Below are 17,102 nucleotides of genomic sequence, written 5' to 3' on the forward strand. Positions count from 1 at the left end.
TACAACTATGCAGTCTATCATCCTAGCACTCATTACATACAAAGTAAAAAGATAAAATATAGGAATATCACTTATGTGTATCTTAGCAGTAAATCCTCATAACCACCGATGTAGTTATCACCATAGTGCGAGCGATAATCCAAGTGCATTTTACCATGACATATTAGATAGTATTGGATTACAACGTTGATTTGTATGAGCCTGGCTAGCTCAGTCGGAACAGCATGAGACTCTTAAGTATCAATTGCAATTGTACACACGACCGGGGTTTTACATTTTTCGCTGAGATAATCGTACCTGGCAGGTTCTTTCTATATTGTGCGCAAATCTACTACTGATACAGTGATATTTCTATTGTGTGATTATTGTTTTGTCACTATATATTTGATGTAAATCTTTAAATAAATGATACAAAAGTTTCCATATAAACAGGTAAGCATGCAGAAAACCGCAAGTTATTTCATTTTAAAACATCTCAATGATGAACATCCGTTGTATAAGGGGGCACCCAGGTTTGAACTGGGGAAATTTCGATCTGCAGTCGAATGCTCTACCACTGAGCTATACCCCCATAAATGTTCGTATGAAATTACCTTCGACATTCTGGATTATAAGGTATTAATTTTGCGAAAAAAACCTTATCTTTTAATTTTTGTTTCACACAGGATGCGCAAACAAAGAATCATTTGGTTAATAATTGAGTTTCTATTGAACAGGAGGCCACGTCAGATATTTCAGTTATTTGAGTGAAGAAACTGTGTGTTATTAAATAATACTTCTTGAACAGCTTTAACGCAGATCAGTTTCCATAAGCTGATGAGAATTTCTTTCAAACTTTCAAAAGTCAGGCTGATACGTAGAAATATTTTTAGTGAGCTGATTTTCAAATTCAATAAACACAACAATGAAACAATATAACTGAATAAACCCAATAATAGTTCATTCCCTGTATTAGATTCAACTTAATAGGGGGCATCCGGGGTTGAACCGGGGACATTTCGATCTGCAGTCGAATGCTCTACCACTGAGCTATACCCCCATAAATGTTCGTATGAGTTTACCTTCGACATTCTGGATTATAAGGTATTAATTTTGCGAAAAAAACCTTATCTTTTAATTTTTGTTTCACACAGGATGCGCAAACAAAGAATCATTTGGTTAATAATTGAGTTTCTATTGAACAGGAGGCCACGTCAGATATTTCAGTTATTTGAGTGAAGAAACTGTGTGTTATTAAATAATACTTCTTGAACAGCTTTAACGCAGATCAGTTTCCATAAGCTGATGAGAATTTCTTTCAAACTTTCAAAAGTCAGGCTGATACGTAGAAATATTTTTAGTGAGCTGATTTTCAAATTCAATAAACACAACAATGAAACAATTTAACTGAATAAACCCAATAATAGTTCATTCCCTGTATTAGATTCAAATTAATAGGGGGCATCCTGGGTTGAACCGGGGACATTTCGATCTGCAGTCGAATGCTCTTCCACTGAGCTATACCCCCGATATTTTTACATTTTACCGCGTATTTGTATTATTCCTCCATTTTAATTAAGAGTTTCTGACTCTGAAATATCGATTGATATTTTTTAAAAATTAGATTTCTTTTCTCTGATATTTCACGAAACGAAATGTCGATAATTGATGCCTATTTAGTCATCGTGTGGCTTTCAGGTCAAGTCAGCTATATCCTTATTATATATTTGGGGGACATAAACATGTTATGGTGATTTTGGCGAAATAAATTTTTTGCCATCTTTATAAAATTGACGTTTCCATAGTGTAGTGGTTATCACGTCGGCTTTACACGCTGAAGGTCCTCAGTTCGATCCTGGGTGGAAACAATTTTACAACTTTAATCCGAGTATGGAATTTCATTTCCTTTTGTACTTTCTCGATAATAGCCAATATCTGGACTTGTGTACTGCTATGTAAAATGTGTAATGGAAGAAGAGCGGTAGGAATCTTACACGCTAACTAGCTAGTCTGTACACTTAAGAGGGTGCCACTACCAAGTTGTATTTGTTTGGCTATCCGTCTGGTGTCATCCCAACGAAAAGCAGTCAAAACTGGCGCTTTTTTAACGCAACAATAACCGCTGAAGTTTTGACTTGATTACTGCAAAATGGTAATGTTACATCACTAGAGATAATTTTACAACTATGCAGTCTATCATCCTAGCACTCATTACATACAAAGTAAACAGATAAAATATAGGAATATCACTTATGTGTATCTTAGCAGTAAATCCTCATAACCACCGATGTAGTTATCACCATAGTGCGAGCGATAATTCAAGTGCATTTTACCATGACATATTAGATAGTATTGGATTACAACGTTGATTTGTATGAGCCTGGCTAGCTCAGTCGGAACAGCATGAGACTCTTAAGTATTAATTGCAATTGTACACACGACCGGGGTTTTACATTTTTCGCTGAGATAATCGTACCTGGCAGGTTCTTTCTATATTGTGCGCAAATCTGCTACTGATACAGTGATAATTCTATGGTGTGATTATTGTTTTGTCACTATATATTTGATGTAAATCTTTAAATAAATGATACAAAAGTTTCCATATAAACAGGTAAGCATGCAGAAAACCGCAAGTTATTTCATTATTAAACATCTCAATGATGAACATCCGTTTTATAAGGGGGCACCCAGGTTTGAACTGGGGACATTTCGATCTGCAGTCGAATGCTCTACCACTGAGCTATACCCCCATAAATGTTCGTATGAGTTTACCTTCGACATTCTGGATTATAAGGTATTAATTTTGCGAAAAAAACCTTATCTTTTAATTTTTGTTTCACACAGGATGCGCAAACAAAGAATCATTTGGTTAATAATTGAGTTTCTATTGAACAGGAGGCCACGTCAGATATTTCAGTTATTTGAGTGAAGAAACTGTGTGTTATTAAATAATACTTCTTGAACAGCTTTAACGCAGATCAGTTTCCATAAGCTGATGAGAATTTCTTTCAAACTTTCAAAAGTCAGGCTGATACGTAGAAATATTTTTAGTGAGCTGATTTTCAAATTCAATAAACACAACAATGAAACAATTTAACTGAATAAACCCAATAATAGTTCATTCCCTGTATTAGATTCAACTTAATAGGGGGCATCCGGGGTTGAACCGGGGACATTTCGATCTGCAGTCGAATGCTCTTCCACTGAGCTATACCCACATTAAATGTTTGTATGAGTTTACCTTCGACATTCTGGATTATAAGGTATTAATTTTGCAAAAAAAACCTTATCTTTTAATTTTTGTTTCACACAGGATGCGCATACAAAGAATCATTTGGTTAATAATTGAGTTTCTATTGAACAGGAGGCCACGTCAGATATTTCAGTTATTTAAGTGAAGAAACTGTGTGTTATTAAATAATACTTCTTGAACAGCTTTAACGCAGATCAGTTTCCATAAGCTGATGAGAATTTCTTTCAAACTTTCAAAAGTCAGGCTGATACGTAGAAATATTTTTAGTGAGCTGATTTTCAAATTCAATAAACACAACAATGAAACAATTTAACTGAATAAACCCAATAATAGTTCATTCCCTGTATTAGATTCAAATTAATAGGGGGCATCCTGGGTTGACCCGGGGACATTTCGATCTGCAGTCGAATGCTCTTCCACTGAGCTATACCCCCGATATTTTTACATTTTACCGCGTATTTGTATTATTCCTCCATTTTAATTAAGAGTTTCTGACTCTGAAATATCGATTGATATTTTTTAAAAATTAGATTTCTTTTCTCTGATATTTCACGAAACGAAATGTCGATAATTGATGCCTATTTAGTCATCGTGTGGCTTTCAGGTCAAGTCAGCTATATCCTTATTATATATTTGGGGGACATAAACATGTTATGGTGATTTTGGCGAAATAAATTTTTTGCCATCTTTATAAAATTGACGTTTCCATAGTGTAGTGGTTATCACGTCGGCTTTACACGCTGAAGGTCCTCAGTTCGATCCTGGGTGGAAACAATTTTACAACTTTAATCCGAGTATGGAATTTCATTTCCTTTTGTACTTTCTCGATAATAGCCAATATCTGGACTTGTGTACTGCTATGTAAAATGTGTAATGGAAGAAGAGCGGTAGGAATCTTACACGCTAACTAGCTAGTCTGTACACTTAAGAGGGTGCCACTACCAAGTTGTATTTGTTTGGCTATCCGTCTGGTGTCATCCCAACGAAAAGCAGTCAAAACTGGCGCTTTTTTAACGCAACAATAACCGCTGAAGTTTTGACTTGATTACTGCAAAATGGTAATGTTACATCACTAGAGATAATTTTACAACTATGCAGTCTATCATCCTAGCACTCATTACATACAAAGTAAACAGATAAAATATAGGAATATCACTTATGTGTATCTTAGCAGTAAATCCTCATAACCACCGATGTAGTTATCACCATAGTGCGAGCGATAATTCAAGTGCATTTTACCATGACATATTAGATAGTATTGGATTACAACGTTGATTTGTATGAGCCTGGCTAGCTCAGTCGGAACAGCATGAGACTCTTAAGTATTAATTGCAATTGTACACACGACCGGGGTTTTACATTTTTCGCTGAGATAATCGTACCTGGCAGGTTCTTTCTATATTGTGCGCAAATCTGCTACTGATACAGTGATAATTCTATGGTGTGATTATTGTTTTGTCACTATATATTTGATGTAAATCTTTAAATAAATGATACAAAAGTTTCCATATAAACAGGTAAGCATGCAGAAAACCGCAAGTTATTTCATTATTAAACATCTCAATGATGAACATCCGTTTTATAAGGGGGCACCCAGGTTTGAACTGGGGACATTTCGATCTGCAGTCGAATGCTCTACCACTGAGCTATACCCCCATAAATGTTCGTATGAGTTTACCTTCGACATTCTGGATTATAAGGTATTAATTTTGCGAAAAAAACCTTATCTTTTAATTTTTGTTTCACACAGGATGCGCAAACAAAGAATCATTTGGTTAATAATTGAGTTTCTATTGAACAGGAGGCCACGTCAGATATTTCAGTTATTTGAGTGAAGAAACTGTGTGTTATTAAATAATACTTCTTGAACAGCTTTAACGCAGATCAGTTTCCATAAGCTGATGAGAATTTCTTTCAAACTTTCAAAAGTCAGGCTGATACGTAGAAATATTTTTAGTGAGCTGATTTTCAAATTCAATAAACACAACAATGAAACAATTTAACTGAATAAACCCAATAATAGTTCATTCCCTGTATTAGATTCAACTTAATAGGGGGCATCCGGGGTTGAACCGGGGACATTTCGATCTGCAGTCGAATGCTCTTCCACTGAGCTATACCCACATTAAATGTTTGTATGAGTTTACCTTCGACATTCTGGATTATAAGGTATTAATTTTGCAAAAAAAACCTTATCTTTTAATTTTTGTTTCACACAGGATGCGCATACAAAGAATCATTTGGTTAATAATTGAGTTTCTATTGAACAGGAGGCCACGTCAGATATTTCAGTTATTTAAGTGAAGAAACTGTGTGTTATTAAATAATACTTCTTGAACAGCTTTAACGCAGATCAGTTTCCATAAGCTGATGAGAATTTCTTTCAAACTTTCAAAAGTCAGGCTGATACGTAGAAATATTTTTAGTGAGCTGATTTTCAAATTCAATAAACACAACAATGAAACAATTTAACTGAATAAACCCAATAATAGTTCATTCCCTGTATTAGATTCAAATTAATAGGGGGCATCCTGGGTTGACCCGGGGACATTTCGATCTGCAGTCGAATGCTCTTCCACTGAGCTATACCCCCGATATTTTTACATTTTACCGCGTATTTGTATTATTCCTCCATTTTAATTAAGAGTTTCTGACTCTGAAATATCGATTGATATTTTTTAAAAATTAGATTTCTTTTCTCTGATATTTCACGAAACGAAATGTCGATAATTGATGCCTATTTAGTCATCGTGTGGCTTTCAGGTCAAGTCAGCTATATCCTTATTATATATTTGGGGGACATAAACATGTTATGGTGATTTTGGCGAAATAAATTTTTTGCCATCTTTATGAAATTGACGTTTCCATAGTGTAGTGGTTATCACGTCGGCTTTACACGCTGAAGGTCCTCAGTTCGATCCTGGGTGGAAACAATTTTACAACTTTTATCCGAGTATGGAATTTCATTTCCTTTTGTACTTTCTCGATAATAGCCAATATCTGGACTTGTGTACTGCTATGTAAAATGTGTAATGGAAGAAGAGCGGTAGGAATCTTACACGCTAACTAGCTAGTCTGTACACTTAAGAGGGTGCCACATAGAGAGATTTGGGGAGGATCTGTGAGTTTTTAACTAAGTAAATGGGAACAGAAAATGCATTTTTCGGTTTTTTAAATAAGATTATGCATTAATTTCCCGTACGAAACTTTTAGCTAATTCTGTGCTAGAATTAGCTACGAAGTTAGGTGGTTTTAGCTAGAAATTTTCAAGTCAAAATTTTTAAATTTCACATTGGGAATTTTAGGGTAGTTTTAGCTTTTTTTTTTCTAGCTGGGAATCTTAGATTGAGGGTAGCTTGAAATTTTCACGCTAAAGTAGAACTAAGAGAAAAAGATTTCTTGCGCGCGATTTCCCTTTGTATGCAGGGTCACCCATCCATTTACTTCTCTAGTCATATTTGCTGCACTTACTTACTTATGGTCGCTGGTTCTCCGGATCTGGCATCTTCTGACATATTTATTGTTATTAAATATTTGATCGTATTATAGTTGTGTTCATAATTCCTCACATAGACTGGTGAATAAAACTAATGAAGAACTAAAATAAACCATTTTTAATTAAAAAAATACATTTTCAAAATTTTTTAAATCTAGATTCTATAAATGAAATTAATTATAAATTTATGCCTAGTTTTTATTTGGTTTCGTAATTAGTTCAAAATTTGTTTTGACTATTTCGTAGTTCAAACAATATCTTCATCTAATCTCCAATCATATAATTTAATCGAAGTGTATATTATATGTCATTTAGTAATTATTATAGAAAAATGATAAAAATCTAAGCTAAGTTGAACCTCAAACAGGTTATAAAAATAATAATACCCGGGCGAAACCCTAGCTTAAAAATTTCATACTAGAATTAGCTGAAACAGTTAGGAAATATATTTAGGGGGAAAAATTCGAGCTGATTTCAAGCTTAATTATTTCAAGCCAGATCCAAAAACTCCCTAGCTTGGAAAATAAAAGCTGAATATCTGCTAAAAAAGTGAAGCGAAACTTTAGATTAAAATTTCCATGCTGGAATTAGCTAACAGTTAGGAAATATATTTAGGGGGGAAAATTCAAGCTGGTTTAAAGGTTTATTTTTTCAAGCAAGAAAAGAAAACGCCCTAGCTTGAAAAAAAAAGCTTATATCTGCTAAAAAAAAGGTGAATAGTGTTAACTTGAATTATTTCGAGGTGATCGCAGCATGAAAGCTGCTTTTATTTTTTAGCCTAGCACCGCGCGAGCTGTTATTAGCTAACAGTTCAAAATCTAAGCTAAAAGTTTCGTACGGGTTGGTTGAACCGATCACTTTTTGATTATTTGGTGTTATTGGCAGTTATAATTTCTTCCCTATATATTCCCCGCTTTTTTCTGCTCCTCTTTCGTGAGCTCATATCGAACGTCACGGGAAACCCTTGACTAACAGACATTATGCTTTTCCCCCCTTCTCCGTGGTTATGTTGACCATCCGCCGGCCTTGGCCGTTACCACAATCGTCCACCTTGCATTCGGTCATCCGCGTTCCAGTGGCGCAGGGCGTGGTAAATGGCCACCAAGGCAGAGATGAGCGTCTTCCCTTCGCCGGTCGAAATTTGTCCCATCCATCGTGGCATCCGTCCGGCTTGCTGCTGTTGATTATCGGAAGAGACAAAAGCGACGACTGCAGTGAGTTGAACGTCTCTCTGCACGTTGCCCTTTTTATCGTGAATCACTCGACAAGCAACGGGAAGAAAATCGTCCACCTCCAATCGCGCCTCCAATGCCTTGTCGCTTGAGTCCTCTTTTTTCGGCGTCCGTTTTCTAGCGTTATAATATTCTTGCCGTTTGCTTTGTATTTTTTCCGGATGATTTGATAAGCTGGGCCATTTCACTGCTATTGCCGATGACTTTGCACGACTCAGAATCTCAGCTCATGGTGGTCATAATGTCCTAGACACTCAAATCGACTCGATTTTCTCATCTCTTTAGCGATGATCTCCATATTTGACAGCGAAGTCTTTCACCTCCATCAAATTCCTCTGCAAACTATCGTCAATCAAAGCCATCGACCGATCTTTAATCCAGGGGTATCGAAGCAAATTCTTCAGGATGTTTCTTAATTGTGTTTTATCGTTCGACTTATCTTTGAGTTTTGGGTGGCGGTGAACGACCAAACAAAGAAAGTGGTCGGTTCTTTCCTGCCCGAATCGGACATCAAGGACAATCGTCAGGCGAAGGGCAAGGTCGGGCACCAAATTGACCGCCAGCTGGACGTAATAGCGTATCACAGATGGCCAATCGTTCAAAGAAGCGCGCTGGAGAAACGGCCCAATATAACGTCTTCGCGCGTGTAGCAGAGAATGAAGTTTAAGTTCCGTTAACTTGTTTGTCATCAACTGGTTTGGGATGCCGCCATTTCCTGTCGGATCTTCTGGTAGAAAATTGGCAAAAACTTCTCTGGCGCTCCGGGCGGTGCCCACCATATTAAACATGCTGTCGGACGATAGCGAAACTCTTCATTTTGATTTGATCCTCTTGGCACTTGTCGGTAAGTTGGCCGAGTAAATTCTCAATGGCGAAAATGGTGAGCATGTCAATCCACGGGTGAGGTCGACATCCAGTCGAGACGGATAGACACAAGTCGAGCGGGCATTCTTCAACATCTTTGAAGAATTTGCTTGTCTGCTGGACGGACAATTCTTGATTCGCTTCGTAGGATTTTAGTGAAGAAACGACGACGTCACGTATCCAGCAATCGAAATTGATGTACGATTTTTCGTCTTCGTTGAAACTGTCGTAACCGGTGATGGAAAAAATTAACTGGGCGTCATTTAGGGTGCAAGTCTTGTACTGGCCCTTCCGTCCTGAACTTGGCAAAAATTCGAATTCGTTTCGGCACCCAGCAGGTTATCAGGAATATCCATACACGTAAGCGGAGAACCGGAGAACAACCCATGCTAGGACATAACCACGGAGAAGGGGGGAAAAGCATAATGTCTGTTAGTCAAGGGTTTCCCGTGACGTTCGATATGAGCTCACGAAAGAGGAGCAGAAAAAAAACGGGGAATATATAGGGAAGAAATTATAACTGCCAATAACACAAACCAAATAATCAAAAAGTGATCGGTTCAACCAAATTAATGCATAATCTTATTTAAAAAACCGAAAAATGCATTTTTTGTTCCCATTTACTTAGTTAAAAACTCACAGATCCTCCCCAAATCTCTCTATTTGAAATTAGGCGCTTAGGATGCAGCGTTGCCATATTCAAAATTTACTGAAATTTCGTAAAATTTCTTACACACCGACGTCTGATGGCCCCAAGGCCCCAGATTTTGACGTCTGTCTTTCGGAAATTAAATAAAGTTGATATCCCTCTATTTTTTAAGATATAGTTCAGATTTTCTAAACAAAGTGTATTTTTTTACGGTTCCCGCCGACTTTGGGATCGCGTCACGCTCGAACGCCCCGGCCGCCAGTCGACAGACTTGGCTTTTCGTGTGTGTCATACCCCCCCTAACCATATTTTAGCCTCAAACCTTTTGCTAAAGAAAAAACATTTTTTGGTCAACCAGCTCCCAGACTACTAGTCTGTACACTTAAGAGGGTGCCACTACCAAGTTGTATTTGTTTGGCTATCCGTCTGGTGTCATCCCAACGAAAAGCAGTCAAAACTGGCGCTTTTTTAACGCAACAATAACCGCTGAAGTTTTGACTTGATTACTGCAAAATGGTAATGTTACATCACTAGAGATAATTTTACAACTATGCAGTCTATCATCCTAGCACTCATTACATACAAAGTAAACAGATAAAATATAGGAATATCACTTATGTGTATGTTAGCAGTAAATCCTCATAACCACCGATGTAGTTATCACCATAGTGCGAGCGATAATTCAAGTGCATTTTACCATGACATATTAGATAGTATTGGATTACAACGTTGATTTGTATGAGCCTGGCTAGCTCAGTCGGAACAGCATGAGACTCTTAAGTATTAATTGCAATTGTACACACGACCGGGGTTTTACATTTTTCGCTGAGATAATCGTACCTGGCAGGTTCTTTCTATATTGTGCGCAAATCTGCTACTGATACAGTGATAATTCTATTGTGTGATTATTGTTTTGTCACTATATATTTGATGTAAATCTTTAAATAAATGATACAAAAGTTTCCATATAAACAGATAAGCATGCAGAAAACCGCAAGTTATTTCATTTTAAAACATCTCAATGATGAACATCCGTTTTATAAGGGGGCACCCAGGTTTGAACTGGGGACATTTCGATCTGCAGTCGAATGCTCTACCACTGAGTTATACCCCCATAACTGTTTGTATGAGTTTACCTTCGACATTCTGGATTATAAGGTAATTATTTTGCGAAAAAAAACCTTATCTTTTAATTTTTGTTTCACACAGGATGCGCAAACAAAGAATCATTTGGTTAATAATTGAGTTTCTATTGAACAGGAGGCCACGTCAGATATTTCAGGTATTTGAGTGAAGAAACTGTGTGTTATTAAATAATACTTCTTGAACAGCTTTAACGCAGATCAGTTTCCATAAGCTGATGAGAATTTCTTTCAAACTTTCAAAAGTCAGGCTGATACGTAGAAATATTTTTAGTGAGCTGATTTCAAATTCAATAAACACAACAATGAAACAATTTAACTGAATAAACCCAATAATAGTTCATTCCCTGTATAAGATTCAACTTAATAGGGGGCATCCGGGGTTGAACCGGGGACATTTCGATCTGCAGTCAAGCTATACTCCCGATATTTTTACATTTTACCGCGTATTTTTATTATTCCTCCATTTTAATTAAGAGTTTCTGACTCTGAAATATCGATTGATATTTTTTAAAAATTAGATTTCTTTTCTCTGATATTTCACGAAACGAAATGTCGATAATTGATGCCTATTTAGTCATCGTGTGGCTTTCAGGTCAAGTCAGCTATATCCTTATTATATATTTGGGGGACATAAACATGTTTTGGTGATTTTGGCGAAATAAATTTTTTGCCATCTTTATGAAATTGACGTTTCCATAGTGTAGTGGTTATCACGTCGGCTTTACACGCTGAAGGTCCTCAGTTCGATCCTGAGTGGAAACAATTTTACAACTTTAATCCGAGTATGGAATTTCATTTCCTTTTGTACTTTCTCGATAATAGCCAATATCTGGACTTGTGTACTGCTATGTAAAATGTGTAATGGAAGAAGAGCGGTAGGAATCTTACACGCTAACTAGCTAGTCTGTACACTTAAAAGGGTGCCACTACCAAGTTGTTTTTGTTTGTCTATCCGTCTGGTGTCATCCCAACGAAAAGCAGTCAAAACTGGCGCTTTTTTAACGCAACAATAACCGCTGAAGTTTTGACTTGATTACTGCAAAATGGTAATGTTACATCACTAGAGATAATTTTACAACTATGCAGTCTACCATCCTAGCACTCATTACATACAAAGTAAAAAGATAAAATATAGGAATATCACTTATGTGTATCTTAGCAGTAAATCCTCATAACCACCGATGTAGTTATCACCATAGTGCGAGCGATAATCCAAGTGCATTTTACCATGACATATTAGATAGTATTGGATTACAACGTTGATTTGTATGAGCCTGGCTAGCTCAGTCGGAACAGCATGAGACTCTTAAGTATTAATTGCAATTGTACACACGACCGGGGTTTTACATTTTTCGCTGAGATAATCGTACCTGGCAGGTTCTTTCTATATTGTGCGCAAATCTGCTACTGATACAGTGATAATTCTATGGTGTGATTATTGTTTTGTCACTATATATTTGATGTAAATCTTTAAATAAATGATACAAAAGTTTCCATATAAACAGGTAAGCATGCAGAAAACCGCAAGTTATTTCATTTTAAAACATCTCAATGATGAACATCCGTTTTATAAGGGGGCACCCAGGGTTGAACTGGGGACATTTCGATCTGCAGTCGAATGCTCTACCACTGAGCTATACCCCCATAAATGTTTGTATGAGTTTACCTTCGACATTCTGGATTATAAGGTATTAATTTTGCGAAAAAAACCTTATCTTTTAATTTTTGTTTCACACAGGATGCGCAAACAAAGAATCATTTGGTTAATAATTGAGTTTCTATTGAACAGGAGGCCACGTCAGATATTTCAGTTATTTGAGTGAAGAAACTGTGTGTTATTAAATAATACTTCTTGAACAGCTTTAACGCAGATCAGTTTCCATAAGCTGATGAGAATTTCTTTCAAACTTTCAAAAGTCAGGCTGATACGTAGAAATATTTTTAGTGAGCTGATTTTCAAATTCAATAAACACAACAATGAAACAATTTAACTGAATAAACCCAATAATAGTTCATTCCCTGTATTAGATTCAACTTAATAGGGGGCATCCGGGGTTGAACCGGGGACATTTCGATCTGCAGTCGAATGCTCTTCCACTGAGCTATACCCCCATAAATGTTTGTATGAGTTTACCTTCGACATTCTGGATTATAAGGTATTAATTTTGCAAAAAAAACCTTATCTTTTAATTTTTGTTTCACACAGGATGCGCATACAAAGAATCATTTGGTTAATAATTGAGTTTCTATTGAACAGGAGGCCACGTCAGATATTTCAGTTATTTAAGTGAAGAAACTGTGTGTTATTAAATAATACTTCTTGAACAGCTTTAACGCAGATCAGTTTCCATAAGCTGATGAGAATTTCTTTCAAACTTTCAAAAGTCAGGCTGATACGTAGAAATATTTTTAGTGAGCTGATTTTCAAATTCAATAAACACAACAATGAAACAATTTAACTGAATAAACCCAATAATAGTTCATTCCCTGTATTAGATTCAACTTAATAGGGGGCATCCGGGGTTGAACCGGGGACATTTCGATCTGCAGTCGAATGCTCTTCCACTGAGCTATACCCCCGATATTTTTACATTTTACCGCGTATTTGTATTATTCCTCCATTTTAATTAAGAGTTTCTGACTCTGAAATATCGATTGATATTTTTTAAAAATTAGATTTCTTTTCTCTGATATTTCACAAAACGAAATGTCGATAATTGATGCCTATTTAGTCATCGTGTGGCTTTCAGGTCAAGTCAGCTATATCCTTATTATATATTTGCGGGACATAAACATATTATGGTGATTTTGGCGAAATAAATTTTTTGCCATCTTTATGAAATTCACGTTTCCATAGTGTAGTGGTTATCACGTCGGCTTTACACGCTGAAGGTCCTCAGTTCGATCCTGGGTGGAAACAATTTTACAACTTTAATCCGAGTATGGAATTTCATTTCCTTTTGTACTTTCTCGATAATAGCCAATATCTGGACTTGTGTACTGCTATGTAAAATGTGTAATGGAAGAAGAGCGGTAGGAATCTTACACGCTAACTAGCTAGTCTGTACACTTAAGAGGGTGCCACTACCAAGTTGTATTTGTTTGGCTATCCGTCTGGTGTCATCCCAACGAAAAGCAGTCAAAACTGGCGCTTTTTTAACGCAACAATAACCGCTGAAGTTTTGACTTGATTACTGCAAAATGGTAATGTTACATCACTAGAGATAATTTTACAACTATGCAGTCTATTATCCTAGCACTCATTACATACAAAGTAAAAAGATGAAATATAGGAATATCACTTATGTGTATCTTAGCAGTAAATCCTCATAACCACCGATGTAGTTATCACCATAGTGCGAGCGATAATCCAAGTGCATTTTACCATGACATATTAGATAGTATTGGATTACAACGTTGATTTGTATGAGCCTGGCTAGCTCAGTCGGAACAGCATGAGACTCTTAAGTATTAATTGCAATTGTACACACGACCGGGGTTTTACATTTTTCGCTGAGATAATCGTACCTGGCAGGTTCTTTCTATATTGTGCGCAAATCTGCTACTGATACAGTGATAATTCTATGGTGTGATTATTGTTTTGTCACTATATATTTGATGTAAATCTTTAAATAAATGATACAAAAGTTTCCATATAAACAGGTAAGCATGCAGAAAACCGCAAGTTATTTCATTTTAATACATCTCAATGATGAACATCCGTTTTATAAGGGGGCACCCAGGGTTGAACTGGGGACATTTCGATCTGCAGTCGAATGCTCTACCACTGAGCTATACCCCCATAAATGTTTGTATGAGTTTACCTTCAACATTCTGGATTATAAGGTATTAATTTTGCGAAAAAAACCTTATCTTTTAATTTTTGTTTCACACAGGATGCGCAAACAAAGAATCATTTGGTTAATAATTGAGTTTCTATTGAACAGGAGGCCACGTCAGATATTTCAGTTATTTGAGTGAAGAAACTGTGTGTTATTAAATAATACTTCTTGAACAGCTTTAACGCAGATCAGTTTCCATAAGCTGATGAGAATTTCTTTCAAACTTTCAAAAGTCAGGCTGATACGTAGAAATATTTTTAGTGAGCTGATTTTCAAATTCAATAAACACAACAATGAAACAATTTAACTGAATAAACCCAATAATAGTTCATTCCCTGTATTAGATTCAACTTAATAGGGGGCATCCGGGGTTGAACCGGGGACATTTCGATCTGCAGTCGAATGCTCTTCCACTGAGCTATACCCCCAATATTTTTACATTTTACCGCGTATTTGTATTATTCCTCCATTTTAATTAAGAGTTTCTGACTCTGAAATATCGATTGATATTTTTTAAAAATTAGATTTCTTTTCTCTGATATTTCACGAAACGAAATGTCGATAATTGATGCCTATTTAGTCATCGTGTGGCTTTCAGGTCAAGTCAGCTATATCCATATTATATATTTGGGGGACATAAACATGATATGGTGATTTTGGTGAAATAAATTTTTTGCCATCTTTATGAAATTGACGTTTCCATAGTGTAGTGGTTATCACGTCGGCTTTACACGCTGAAGGTCCTCAGTTCGATCCTGGGTGGAAACAATTTTACAAATTTAATCCGAGTATGGAATTTCATTTCCTTTTGTACTTTCTCGATAATAGCCAATATCTGGACTTGTGTACTGCTATGTAAAATGTGTAATGGAAGAAGAGCGGTAGGAATCTTACACGCTAACTAGCTGGTCTGTACACTTAAAAGGGTTCCACTACCAAGTTGTATTTGTTTGGCTATCCGTCTGGTGTCATCCCAACGAAAAGCAGTCAAAACTGGCGCTTTTTTAACGCAACAATAACCGCTGAAGTTTTGACTTGATTCCTGCAAAATGGTAATGTTACATCACTAGAGATAATTTTACAACTATGCAGTCTATCATCCTAGCACTCATTACATACAAAGTAAAAAGATAAAATATAGGAATATCACTTATGTGTATCTTAGCAGTAAATCCTCATAACCACCGATGTAGTTATCACCATAGTGCGAGCGATAATCCAAGTGCATTTTACCATGACATATTAGATAGTATTGGATTACAACGTTGATTTGTATGAGCCTGGCTAGCTCAGTCGGAACAGCATGAGACTCTTAAGTATTAATTGCAATTGTACACACGACCGGGGTTTTACATTTTTCGCTGAGATAATCGTACCTGGCAGGTTCTTTCTATATTGTGCGCAAAATCTGCTACTGATACAGTGATAATTCTATGGTGTGATTATTGTTTTGTCACTATATATTTGATGTAAATCTTTAAATAAATGATACAAAAGTTTCCATGTAAACAGGTAAGTTTGCAGAAAACCGCAAGTTATTTCATTTTAAACATCTCAATGATGAACATCCGTTTTACAAGGGGGCACCCAGGGTTGAACTGGGGACATTTCGATCTGCAGTCGAATGCTCTACCACTGAGCTATACCCCCATAAATGTTTGTATGAGTTTACCTTCAACATTCTGGATTATAAGGTATTAATTTTGCGAAAAAAACCTTATCTTTTAATTTTTGTTTCACACAGGATGCGCATGCGCTTAGACACTCTAAACTCAGTTACGTCTACATCTAATTTTGGTCGTTTGGGCTCTTTGGGCTCACCTGCTTGGCCCGCCATTGGAATTTCGTCTTGGGCATCGTTATCGGGCACTTCTTCTTCCACGTGTTGGGGGTCTTCTGGGAGACGTAGTTCTCCATCTTCTTGGTCTGCCATGACACGCTTTCGAGAAAATTTTTCACGTTTTCTAGAAGATTTTTGTATACTCTCGTCGGAATCACTATTAGAATCTGAAACTGTCTCTGACGCACTGGTACTTTTAGGCATCGAAAAAATAACCTGTGCGACTGTCTCGTGTAAAGAGCAAAAAAGGTCTGAAGTACGCAGATAGAAGGGGGCGTATTTCGCTTTATGTAATGCTGTAAAGAGCTGCTAGATGGCAATAAATTGGGTCCACACATTCAAGGACGAGAAGAATTTAAATTTGCATGCAATTGTAACAATGACAGGGAAAAATATCAATAATTTATGGCAATTGTATGCTTTTCTGTTCAATTTTAGAGGATCATTGCAGGTTTAATCGACAGTGCCACAACCGAATGGCCGTCAGAAAATACCACTGGGACGACAAAAGCCGGTTTCTACCAGTAGAAGAAAAAGAACGATAAGAAAGATTATGCCCTTTCGTTTTGCAAGTACTTGTTTGATCACTGGGTATTTACACTTTTCACGAGATATTCGTAAGAATGTGGAATGTGGTTTCATTCTGTTGGCAGACCTGACAATGGTCCTTTTATCAAAATGAAAGTGATTATAGTATGGAGTTGCGGATGATTGAACTCCAAGCTTTTCGCATGCAAAGCGATCACTCTACCACTGAGTTACAACCCCTTGAAAATCGAGACTACCAGTATGTTCTCAATAC

General features: G+C 36.6%; 20 non-coding genes across 20 annotated transcripts; 6 read left to right on the forward strand and 14 right to left on the reverse strand.

Moving 5' to 3' along the window:
* Window positions 1–499: 499 nt before the first annotated feature.
* On the reverse strand, window positions 500–571 carry Trnac-gca. Its single transcript has one exon. It is a non-coding gene; the product is annotated as a tRNA-Cys (tRNA).
* A 396-nt stretch (window positions 572–967) lies between these two features.
* Trnac-gca lies at window positions 968–1,039 on the reverse strand. Its single transcript has one exon. It is a non-coding gene; the product is annotated as a tRNA-Cys (tRNA).
* Window positions 1,040–1,435: 396 nt separating this feature from the next.
* Window positions 1,436–1,507, reverse strand: Trnac-gca. The gene has a single exon. It is a non-coding gene; the product is annotated as a tRNA-Cys (tRNA).
* Window positions 1,508–1,774: 267 nt separating this feature from the next.
* Window positions 1,775–1,847, forward strand: Trnav-uac. The gene has a single exon. It is a non-coding gene; the product is annotated as a tRNA-Val (tRNA).
* An 810-nt stretch (window positions 1,848–2,657) lies between these two features.
* Window positions 2,658–2,729, reverse strand: Trnac-gca. Its single transcript has one exon. It is a non-coding gene; the product is annotated as a tRNA-Cys (tRNA).
* Window positions 2,730–3,125: 396 nt separating this feature from the next.
* Trnac-gca lies at window positions 3,126–3,197 on the reverse strand. The gene has a single exon. It is a non-coding gene; the product is annotated as a tRNA-Cys (tRNA).
* A 736-nt stretch (window positions 3,198–3,933) lies between these two features.
* On the forward strand, window positions 3,934–4,006 carry Trnav-uac. Its single transcript has one exon. It is a non-coding gene; the product is annotated as a tRNA-Val (tRNA).
* Window positions 4,007–4,816: 810 nt separating this feature from the next.
* Trnac-gca lies at window positions 4,817–4,888 on the reverse strand. The gene has a single exon. It is a non-coding gene; the product is annotated as a tRNA-Cys (tRNA).
* Window positions 4,889–5,284: 396 nt separating this feature from the next.
* On the reverse strand, window positions 5,285–5,356 carry Trnac-gca. The gene has a single exon. It is a non-coding gene; the product is annotated as a tRNA-Cys (tRNA).
* Window positions 5,357–6,092: 736 nt separating this feature from the next.
* On the forward strand, window positions 6,093–6,165 carry Trnav-uac. The gene has a single exon. It is a non-coding gene; the product is annotated as a tRNA-Val (tRNA).
* A 4,350-nt stretch (window positions 6,166–10,515) lies between these two features.
* Window positions 10,516–10,587, reverse strand: Trnac-gca. Its single transcript has one exon. It is a non-coding gene; the product is annotated as a tRNA-Cys (tRNA).
* A 720-nt stretch (window positions 10,588–11,307) lies between these two features.
* Trnav-uac lies at window positions 11,308–11,380 on the forward strand. The gene has a single exon. It is a non-coding gene; the product is annotated as a tRNA-Val (tRNA).
* Window positions 11,381–12,190: 810 nt separating this feature from the next.
* On the reverse strand, window positions 12,191–12,262 carry Trnac-gca. The gene has a single exon. It is a non-coding gene; the product is annotated as a tRNA-Cys (tRNA).
* Window positions 12,263–12,658: 396 nt separating this feature from the next.
* On the reverse strand, window positions 12,659–12,730 carry Trnac-gca. Its single transcript has one exon. It is a non-coding gene; the product is annotated as a tRNA-Cys (tRNA).
* A 396-nt stretch (window positions 12,731–13,126) lies between these two features.
* Window positions 13,127–13,198, reverse strand: Trnac-gca. The gene has a single exon. It is a non-coding gene; the product is annotated as a tRNA-Cys (tRNA).
* A 267-nt stretch (window positions 13,199–13,465) lies between these two features.
* Window positions 13,466–13,538, forward strand: Trnav-uac. Its single transcript has one exon. It is a non-coding gene; the product is annotated as a tRNA-Val (tRNA).
* An 810-nt stretch (window positions 13,539–14,348) lies between these two features.
* Window positions 14,349–14,420, reverse strand: Trnac-gca. The gene has a single exon. It is a non-coding gene; the product is annotated as a tRNA-Cys (tRNA).
* Window positions 14,421–14,816: 396 nt separating this feature from the next.
* Trnac-gca lies at window positions 14,817–14,888 on the reverse strand. The gene has a single exon. It is a non-coding gene; the product is annotated as a tRNA-Cys (tRNA).
* A 267-nt stretch (window positions 14,889–15,155) lies between these two features.
* On the forward strand, window positions 15,156–15,228 carry Trnav-uac. Its single transcript has one exon. It is a non-coding gene; the product is annotated as a tRNA-Val (tRNA).
* Window positions 15,229–16,038: 810 nt separating this feature from the next.
* Window positions 16,039–16,110, reverse strand: Trnac-gca. The gene has a single exon. It is a non-coding gene; the product is annotated as a tRNA-Cys (tRNA).
* Between the last annotated feature and the right edge of the window lie 992 nt (window positions 16,111–17,102).

The sequence above is a fragment of the Daphnia pulicaria genome, chromosome 2 (genome assembly GCF_021234035.1).
Source record: "Daphnia pulicaria isolate SC F1-1A chromosome 2, SC_F0-13Bv2, whole genome shotgun sequence".
NCBI lineage: Eukaryota > Metazoa > Arthropoda > Branchiopoda > Diplostraca > Daphniidae > Daphnia > Daphnia pulicaria.